Source organism: Dermacentor albipictus, chromosome 4, assembly GCF_038994185.2.
Source record: "Dermacentor albipictus isolate Rhodes 1998 colony chromosome 4, USDA_Dalb.pri_finalv2, whole genome shotgun sequence".
Taxonomy (NCBI): domain Eukaryota; kingdom Metazoa; phylum Arthropoda; class Arachnida; order Ixodida; family Ixodidae; genus Dermacentor; species Dermacentor albipictus.
Genome location: NC_091824.1, coordinates 70523497 through 70533890, shown reverse-complemented (window position 1 = coordinate 70533890; position 10394 = coordinate 70523497).

Sequence of the window (10394 nt, the reverse complement as noted above, 5' to 3'; positions counted from 1 at the left end):
GTGTATCAACCCGTTCGGTCCTGAAAAAGAGAACGAAATTGATCCAAGAGGCTTCCACAAGTTCGCATTGTAATTCAACTCTTCTTTCTTTCTTTTTCTTTAATTCATCTAGAAAACGAGACCTCTATGGCCACTCAAACTCGAGCATCTGGTGCTTATAAGCCAAAATGTCAGCCATGGAAAGAACTACGTCAGATGAACTTTTTCAGAACTAAGTCACCAGCATGTTACTAGGATTTCGACTGTGCTCTACTACTTCGCAACATTATAAATAAACCTAGGCTTATCTGTTTATATGTTAAATCTGGCCAGTAAGACAGTACTGCATCTCCATTCTTCGCTTCACTTCAATTCCAAGGTGTGTGTTGGATCTACATATTTTTTAAAAAACTAACACAGCACGGAACTAATCATGCTAAAAGAACCAATACATTACGTTAGCCATTTGCTTTCTTCGTCTTCGCTACAACCACTGAACAATAGTTCTTGTCCGACTGTTCCTTCCCTTTCGCACAGAAATTTAATGCATCAATACTGCGAATGTTAATAAATTTTGCCTGAAAGCTGTCCAACATTTATGTATATTAAAATTAGTCCGTAATCTCATACCCGCTTAATAAGAACAAAGCGATCCACCTGAAATGTCAAATACCACCAGAAGTTTGCAGGAAATGAATACGTGCTAAAATTATCATTTCGTTCACTAATAACTAAAACAGTAATAAAACTTGGGAGAAGTATAGAAAGTGCAAGAACTGAAACACATCCCTTTGTCTCGCATGTCCACGAAGACATACCGCAAATAAGCACTCCTTATCGAGAAACTGACATTTTGAAGTCACAATTCGTTTTCCAGACCATCATTTTGAACTTTTGAGGTCATGTGTTTGCAGAATTTCGCCAGCACAAAAAAAAAATCGCTCGGAAACAAGTTCGAACGGCCCGAGCAAAATAAATAAAAAATATGAGGCGATTATAGTCGAGCTCAAGGAATCCCTATGACGTGACTTAATTAGCATTGCTAATGAATGTAAATTGAGGTTTTTCCCTTATTTTCGCATCTATTTTTAAATACGGCGAAGACACCAAGAGGGGGTGGGAGTGCGGAGGTTAAGAGGGGAGGGGAGGAGGAACGTGCCCTATTTCTTCCTTTGATTCATGGAAGGCTCCGGTCTCGGGCGACGACCCAAGGCACCCCTGGTTCGCACCTTCGACGCTCGTACCTCGGCGGCAACGGGCCGCATCGAGTGATAAATGAACTGGGCCCCCTCTGAAAGATTGTTTTAACTACGCTTCATTTATGCACACACACAGACACACACACACGCGCGCACGCACTGTACACACGGACGGACGCACACGAGAAAGATACGTGTGCAAAGATAGATAGATAGATAGATATATATATATATATAGAGAGAGAGAGCGTTTCAACGATTCCCACCAAGCCAGGAATAAAAACAACACGGCACGGCGAATAGAATGGAGGGAAAAGGTAAGCCTCGTCCCGCGTGTAAGAAAAGAATGAGAGACGGAGAATAGGAGCGCAAGAAATGAATTTCACGCCCGAGGTGTTCGCAAATGATGTGCGAACCGCCAAAGCGGAATTGCGTATAAAAATGAACGCCGTATATATTCATTGCGGGAAGATAATTATAGCTCGCACGATCCATTTTTTTACTCGGCGAAGAGTTATGTTTATTGTTTACGTATTCATGACGATTGAAGAATGCGTAAAGTGCGCAAGAAGGAATGGGTGAGGGTTCGCCTCGTCTAAGAAGTGTTTTCTTACGATGCCCGGTAATTTATAGAGCCTATATTTAGTTCTTCTTGGGTTTCCTTTTGGATTTCAGGCTCTCATCTGAAAAGTGGCTAATCTTTACCGACACAAATGGTCAAGCCGCAATGCAGTCATGCACATGAGGAAGGAAGATGTGGTGCAGTGAAAGCACGAACTTAATGCGAACACTAATAAATCACCAAAGGGATTTCTAACATTTGTAGTAACCAAGAACCCGAGCAGAGCTGTTTCCGCAATACTGTGGAACAGTTTCGGACAGTTTCGTCAATAACTTCAAGTCTTTTGTTCAAAATCAGGCAACAGCAATATGATGTATGCTATCGAACAAAAGTGCGGCTTTCTTAAGTACCGGTAGGACTTTCTTAGAAAATAAACTACAATACAATCTTGCAGGATTGTGTTTCTTCGTGGCTTTTCTCTTTTTGCCACGGCAGCCAGTAAGAACTCCGCGAAAAATGCAAAATTTGCCGCGTGCCAACGTTGGGGTGCGCGATAAAGAACACCATGTGTTCGAAATTAACCCAGAGTGCTCCACTACGGCATCTATCATAACCTTTGTGCTGCGCTAGACGATAAACGCCATCAATCATCGTCCTCTTTGGCGGGCTTCACGCCTTTCCGATGTTATCATGGCCGTTGTGCAAGAAAACAAGCATCTGATAACCTAATTGCAGCTTCTGTGAAGTTTTGCCTGGCGAAAAAAAAAGAATTATTGCTGGTGCGCGATAAGCGTCACATAACAAGATTGCTTTCTAGACAGACTGGCACTTACTGTTTTTGTCAAAAAACAAAACAAGAGACCGCGCAGCGGCCAGCACAGCTTCTTCTTTTCTCATCCTTCTTTTTTTTTTACCATACAGGCTGTTTGGTGTGTTTATATTGTTATAACAACCCCGTGCCATAAAAGCACAGTGGCATGGCTTGCGATGCCTGAGTGAAACACAATGAGCCATAGACAAATTAATAATGATGCCATAATAAACAGCTGGTGTAATGTCACTTACGTTGATTAAGAATATGGCCTAAGAGAGAGAGAGGGGGGGGAGGTTATAAGGAATAGGCAGAGACGTTAAGCAGGCTAAGCCCGGTAGGCTACCCGGCACTGGCCTAAGGATGCTGACTCTGAGAACCTGAAACCGAAGTGGGAAGAAGCCCGAGGTATTCCTGCAAAAACAAAGTGAGGTCGGTTGATAAAGCAAGGTCGGGAGATGAAGGATTAAAGCCATGAATTTATTAGACTTCCTAGAGCCCTATTGTAAGTTATACAATAATGGTCTTTTGTATATTATCAAATAACGAAATGTCAAGTTACGTTGCAGCGCCTAATGGCGGCTTGATTTTGAAAGCGGTTGACAGAAGTTGTGAGGTGGTGGATATAGCATTACAGAAAGCAGGTTGGAAATTAAAAAGCTGCTAGACTCAAGATGATCCGTAATGATATTGTAATTGTGCGCTGAATAATTTTGCAGCTATTGCGATTTTTGTACAATTTTAAATAATTTGTTTTATGGTAAACAGGTGCATGAAGAGAGTTTGTGCATATGCGCTGGCAGAATTTACTGGTGAGCAACCTTACGCAGACACATGGCGACGACGATTGCAGGCTAACGACTACGCAAAAAGGTGCTAATTTTGAACTCATTCATGATACTATCTTAATTTTCCGGTACCATGTGTATAGATAATGAATCCAAGCTCATCAACAGAATACGGAAAGTGTTAGCATGAAATCGCCACCACCCCTCCCCCAATAAGAAAGTACACGCTGGCTCAACCAGATAAAGTGAGCGTCAAACACATCCATGGGATTTAAAGAAACACGCGCTCAACGTACTGAACTAGGGGTTGCAAATTATTATAACACGCTAATTTTCATACTTCGATCAGGTTGGCGCTCGCCAACGCATAACCAACCGTTTCTCTAGCTTTTTTTTTTTTTTGTACATCTTTTCCTCGTCGTCTCGTGCACTTCGCTCAACAAGAACTCGGGCTTGAACGTCCTCTTCGTGTTAACCTACCACACACTCTCGGCACTCTCGGCACGTTTCCTAGGACCGCCTCCTCGTCCTCCCGCTTTTTCTCTTTTCTTTTTTCCTTCTTTCACAGTGCACAGGTTTCTCGAGTGGTGCAGCGAGTGGGGCCGACAGCGATATCCGTGTAGCCCTGCACGCCTCGAAGCCACTCGCAACAAACTGCTCGCAACTGCATGCATATGCAGCGATCAGAGGACGGCAGTGCACGCCATAACGCACACCACGCGGCACTGCCATCGCCGCCACGACCGTCGCTAATCGCCCACTTCTCGCTAACGATCCTGCATATACGTGGCCCGCCGGCGAACACAGGCGCGCCCTCTCCCGGCTGGCGAATCCCCACTCGTGGTGCGGTCGCCGGGCAGCAGTTCCGAGCTCGACGTCGAGCAACTCGGAGAGGTGGGGGGGTTCCTGCACTTGACATGAATAAAATCGCGCAACGGGCTTGAGAGCAAAAAAAAAAAAAGAGAGGCACCCTTCTCCCCGTCATCCGCACACGCAGACTATATGCGAATGCGTCGGCTGGCAACGCAGGCCGACGTGACGTTCCGCTGCCGGTGGAAATGAGCGCTTGTAAAACTCGGGGCCGATTTTAAACTGCGGCTCCATAGCCCTGTATACCATATATATATATATATATATATATATATATATATATATATATATATATATATATATATATATATATATATATATATATATATATATATATATGCGCTCCCATGCGCCTGCGCAATTGCGTATTGTCGGCGCGCACATCGCGTTGCGCAATCGGAAAGGAGTGCGCCAGTCCGTGAGTCGGAAAAGTTTCCGGGCCATTTGTGGTGTTAAGCAGGAAAAGGAAGCTTTCAGGTGAAGTTTGGGGACAATCAGAAGCTCGAGGGCGCCTTCGATCTGTGCGATGTTCGCACCAAATTATTTTTTAATGCCCGAAGCATAAGAATAGCTACCTTTTTATCCAATCACAAAGTTTCATGTTGTTGTTTATTTACTGTTACCATCCAGCTCAATGTTTGTGATTTAAGTGCTATTTCTGCATACAGGGCAATGTGTCCATTAATAGCTGGTTGCTTTATCGTGATCTTTTGTAACTGTCCATTTGCGATTGTTACGTTGTTATTTATTATTTGTCGCGATTAGTATGATCATATTTTTGTGCTGAAATACGCTTCTCCGTGAACCTTAAGGGTACAGACAATGTCAAACTGCTTGTCGTAGAGTCGTTTTTGTGGTCTTCCCCATATGTTCGTAAATAATTATTTATATAAATACTACCTCCCACGTGCATGGTGTCCTTTGCAGAGGCAAATGTACTTACGAAATGGCCGCGTTACTCGTTGTTTACATTGTTAGCTGAGAGATCATGCGAAAGTTGGCTCCTAAAAATGTAGTCATAAAATCAGTGACGACACAAAGCTTTAAACAACAACAAAAAAGTTTTTGAAAAGCGTAGGGGTAACAAAAGCTCGGTTCGCAATGATTATGTAGAAAGTCTGGTTCACGGAAATATTTCTTAGCAGAACAAGACATTCACTACACAAGGATGACGAAACTGGTAGGCTGGAACTTATCCAAGACAGCAGCGCACAGCAAGGTGGCTAACGCAGTGTTTCGTTTTGTGGCCGACTATTCATTCTTTGTTGATCGTGCCAGTTATATCCAGACTAGGGCCACTGCCCAAAATATATTTCAGGAAAGCGAAAATGGCCTTGATTTCTCCTGTGAGCTGCCAAGCCCAGGATGCTTCACTTTTTGGATCTGTCATTATCCTTTACACCAGGGCACGCCGGTTGGTTCCATTTCCCTAGATTTGTTAAGCCTTGGCTGAATTTTCCGTCAGCTTAAATCAAATCAGTCAATAATAATTCAGCTGCATCTTGTCTGTGGTGTTCATTATATAAGTCTTGCTTTCACGTCACCTAAGTCAGTTTCCTTAAGCAGGTCAAACGCTTGTGATGTAACGGGAATTGTCATCGCGGTTTTTTGCTAGCACCTCGGAAATGCTGCTCAAAAATATCAAAAGTTCCCCCAGGCAGTTTCTTGAGTCTGCTGCTTCTACCACAGCGCAGAGAAGCGCTGCTGCTTCTGTCACATCGTTTGAGGAAGGCTGCAGGATGCTACAAAATAGACGTCCTTGTCGTCGCCGTCGTCGTCGATGTTGTTGTTGTTGTTGTTGTTGTTCATCTTGTATATGTCACGCTTCGTTTCCAATGAAGTCTTAGTTGCCAGACGGCGCTCATCCCAACCTTTTCTATTTCTGTGCCTTCTTTTTGCTGTGCGCTGCTATGACGGACAAAGAAAGACGGTCTTACAAACATAAGGCACAGCAGAATCATTCTTATAGGTAGCAAACTGTTTGTGAACATTCGAGGTAGTCGGCACTGAGGTCCGTAGAGTTGCCACAAAAACATACAAAGCCCGCCTGCAGGAGGAAGTCGGGATGTGCCTACAAGAAAACAAAACGAAATGAAAAATAAAACAATGTAGTCTGTAAGGTTGCACGGCGTCATGGCGAAACCTACAATAGGAATTGCATAAAGCGCAGCGAGAATTGTAACTGAAGCTTGTTTTCGATTCTTGATATAATGCTCGGTTTAAACGCAATTTGGTAATATATATTTTTTTTTATCCACAACAAATGAGAAAGAAATGAAATAACGCATGTGCTAAAGAAAAGAAACACTAACAATATTGTTCACACCGTGTTCATAATGCCATTAATAAAAAGTTCAGAACAAATGTACCTAACCGTACCGATTTCGCCATAAGAAGCACAATTTGATTTGTTATGCCAGCGACATAGTTTTCCGGTTTTCGTTTTTCGTTGTTCTTTCTACTCCCATCTATCGCCTTTTCGTCATCGTTTGATCCGGCCGCATTTGTACCACCTCATTCATTCTTTTTTCATCCCTTCGTGAGAGTTACTACGATTTAAGATCCCTCCACAAACACTTCGTCATTCTTCAGAGCTCTCTACGAGCGCCTCGGTGAATAGCGCCGATCTTATAATAGCACGTTGCCGCGGCGCAATAAAGAGCAAGACCTCCGTGCTAGAGGCGCTTAGCATACTTACGCCCTTTCCCCTCTCTTTATTCTTTTCTCCCCATTTTTCCCGTCGTCGCATTCAGGAGCATGCGAAGCAGAAAGCATAGTCACGCCATCGCTACACCGAGTCGACGGCCACCTCCAACACGGCCGTAATTTGGTCCCAGCTCTCGCCGGCCGAGGCTGCACCGCTGCTGCAGCCCCGGCCCACCAGAGTGCGTGCGTGTCGCCGGGCAATATATTTTAGGGAACCCTCCCCTCCGCGCCGTCTGCTCGTAATTAAATGCAGCTGCATTACTGCAAGGTGGGGGAGGCACGTTAATCAGCGCCCAGGGGCGCCGCTTTCGAGCAACGCGAGCAAACGCTTGGAACACCGCGCGTGCGCCGCACTTCACGTCGTGGTCCGAGCACCGGCGTCGTTCACGGCGAACGGCGGGCGTGAGCATTGCACGGCGTGAGTCCGTGTCATCATCGCGGCGCTGCCCCCAGGTCGCAACGTGCGCGGCAGCTTTCTATTTATGCACTCCGAATGCGCGCCCTCGTCCGACGATTATTATTTGGAAGTGTTGACATTAGCGGAATAAACAAAATGGCACCTTTATCACCAGCTGGCCAAGCGTATGTAAACAGGACGGCTTCGCACGATTTCAGAACAAACGCGCGTTAATGTCCTCGGCGCTCTTGCTGCAAACGGCATTTGTGGCGCCGTCAACAGTTTGTAATAATTTATAGGGGCGGCGGAAATGGCTTGGCTTTATAGCAGTTGACTTTTGTTTCGTTCTTAGGCCATTTTCATCGGCTGTCTGAAATCGGCTACAGACACGCTACGACGTCTTTGTCAAGGAAAAAAAATTACCTTGTGTCGCTATGTACTGACACGCGTAGATTGTTTAGACTTTTTGTGATAGCAGTTGTTTTTTTTTTCCGGCTCAGTACTGCTACAAATTTTTCGCTCGGTGAAAGACGCGGCGTGACTGTATTTAATGGCACAGCGTGGGGTGGCAATGACGGTATATCCATGACACATGAGTGACAGTATGTAATGTATGTTACCTGGAGGAGTAGTGTGTTTTCTTCATTCGAAATACGTGACATTCGCAGCAAAAAAAAAATTAAGAAAGAGCCGACATTGCATTGTGCTGATTGGCATATCTGCCGTTATTTAGACGACTATAATGCCAAACTGGTTGGCGTTTTAGGAATGGACCGGACGACATCATGTTCTGCCAAATGGCACTCAAGCATGTTATGCACGCGAAGTCGTTTATAGCTTTGAAAATAAAACTTTTCTACGTTTAATGCGACAGCAATTGTATGTACACTCTCAGCGAATTTTGATCGTCGTCTTCATCGTCGTCGCCGCCGCCGTGATGTTCCCTACATATTTATATATACAGGTATGTGTGCTACATGTATATCTACACCGTATATGCAAGGTATGCTGTATTATTCAAACGACAAAGTTGCACGAGCCCTTTTTATGGTCTTCACTTAACTACTTCCCTGAATTTTCTTTACATTTGATTCGCAGCCGTCCGCGTTTTACCGTAAATGTTTTTCGCACAATTGAAAAGTGAAAAATAATATTCGTGCGCACAATCTGAAAGGCACACAATTCCACTGGCACCGCTCTTTATAGGCAGCGCAGAGGTGTCTTTCCTAACCATCGAAACAAAGCCATACCTGATAACGATTTTTGTCTATGCTATCAAAAGCAGGCATGAATCATATAATCTAACCGTTAACGGCGCAAGTTGAACGATTCCTTTCAATGGTTCGATCCCGAGTCAGCAGTGTGTCAAGTGAACCTGTTGCCCGCTATCCCCCGCACGTGCACGAACATTGCAGGCTCCACGTTTCAATCAACAGTGATGGAGATGATGCTGATGATGAAAACGTTATTTGTTGCTAGGGGCTCAATGCCCTCATTAAGGTGCAATTCTTATATGTATCATCAGTCGGTCGACCTTCAGAGTCCTTGAGCTAAAGCACGTCGGTGACACGAAAGATACAAAAAGGCTATGAACCCTCGATCTTTGACGGGAGTCGTACCGACGATGATATGTAAGAGTCGGACCTACGACCTATGGTGTCAATGAAGGGGAAGTCAACTAAGGCATAGGTAATTATGATAGAGTTAATTAACGCACTCTAACCCTCGACCTTTGGAATGAAGAGGGATGACTAAGTGAAATAAGTGGGTGAGTAAGCGAAGTAAGAGGATGAATAAGCCAATTAAGAGGGATGACTGAGCGAACTAGATTAAGCGAATTAATGGGTGTGTGTAAGTGATGCGTCCATCTTTAATGCATCGGCACTTGTGCTTTAACCTTCAATTTGTCTTCGGGATACGATAGGAGGCCCCATGAACTTTTTGTTCAGGGCGTTTTCCTGGCATAAACCTGACGGGAAACCATCAGCGTTTGTCAGTGCAAACGCACAAATGGCAATGCAGGCATTATTATTATTATTATTATTATTATTATTATTATTATTATTATTATTATTATTATTATTATTATTATTATTGTTGTTGTTGTTGTTGTTGTTGTTGTTGTTGTCGTTGTCGTTGTTGTTGTTGTTGTTGTTGTTGTTGTTGTTGTTGTTGTTGTTGTTGTTGTTGTTGTTGTTGTTGTTGTTGTTGTTGTTGTTGTTGTTGTTGTTGTTGTTGTTGTTGTTGTTGTTGTTGTTGTTGTTGTTGTTGTCAATCCAGGTATTATTCATTCGCTTCCGCAAACCTGTCATGAAGTGGTTGTTAAAGCTTTCGACTTAATATTGGCTGATCTATGCTTCGAGCTTCTATATCTTTCTTTTATTTTAATTTTTCACTCCGAGAATGTTTAAAAGCTCGAAATTAGGCTTGCTGTCGTCGCCCGCCGTCGTCACTGCTATCGTGTCATCATCCGGCAACCTCGCAATTCTCTGTTTCACCTTCGCAAAATGTCGAAGGAATACACACAACCTCTCGATCTCCGGTGGTCGCGGTTGTTGCCAAAATAAACCCCCTTCGACAATGCGCAAGTTGAAAGCCACGCGCGCTAACAGATGCGCTAACCCGCCACGCGTTTAACCATGCAGCCGCATTTCGGAGGCTGTACCACAGGCAGTGATGCAAATTATTTCTGCAGATGCCTGCAAGGGTAAGAAAAATCGTGAAAGAAAAAAAAATTGTCATACACTCCACGTCGCCGATGCTACAGAGGAAGATCAGTTACGGGCTTCTCAGAAAAACAGATTTCCCTTTTACAACTGGCCATGATGCAACAGACGAAGAAGACGTTGTGTGCATGGCAAACAAGTTGGTCTTGAGAGGGTGGCTGTGTGCGTGGGAAAACCTGCTGCTGCTGCAGAAAATAATTATGATTAAAATTGAACTAGGTGAAACTAACCCTGTCTGCGTTTCGTCTTCTTTCGCTGTTTTCCTCTAGTCGCGCAGCACATTTTAATCACAAATTTCAACCACCTAACCCGACATCAAGTGCTAGCGTAGTAATGTTCTGTGACTTCTGTAATTT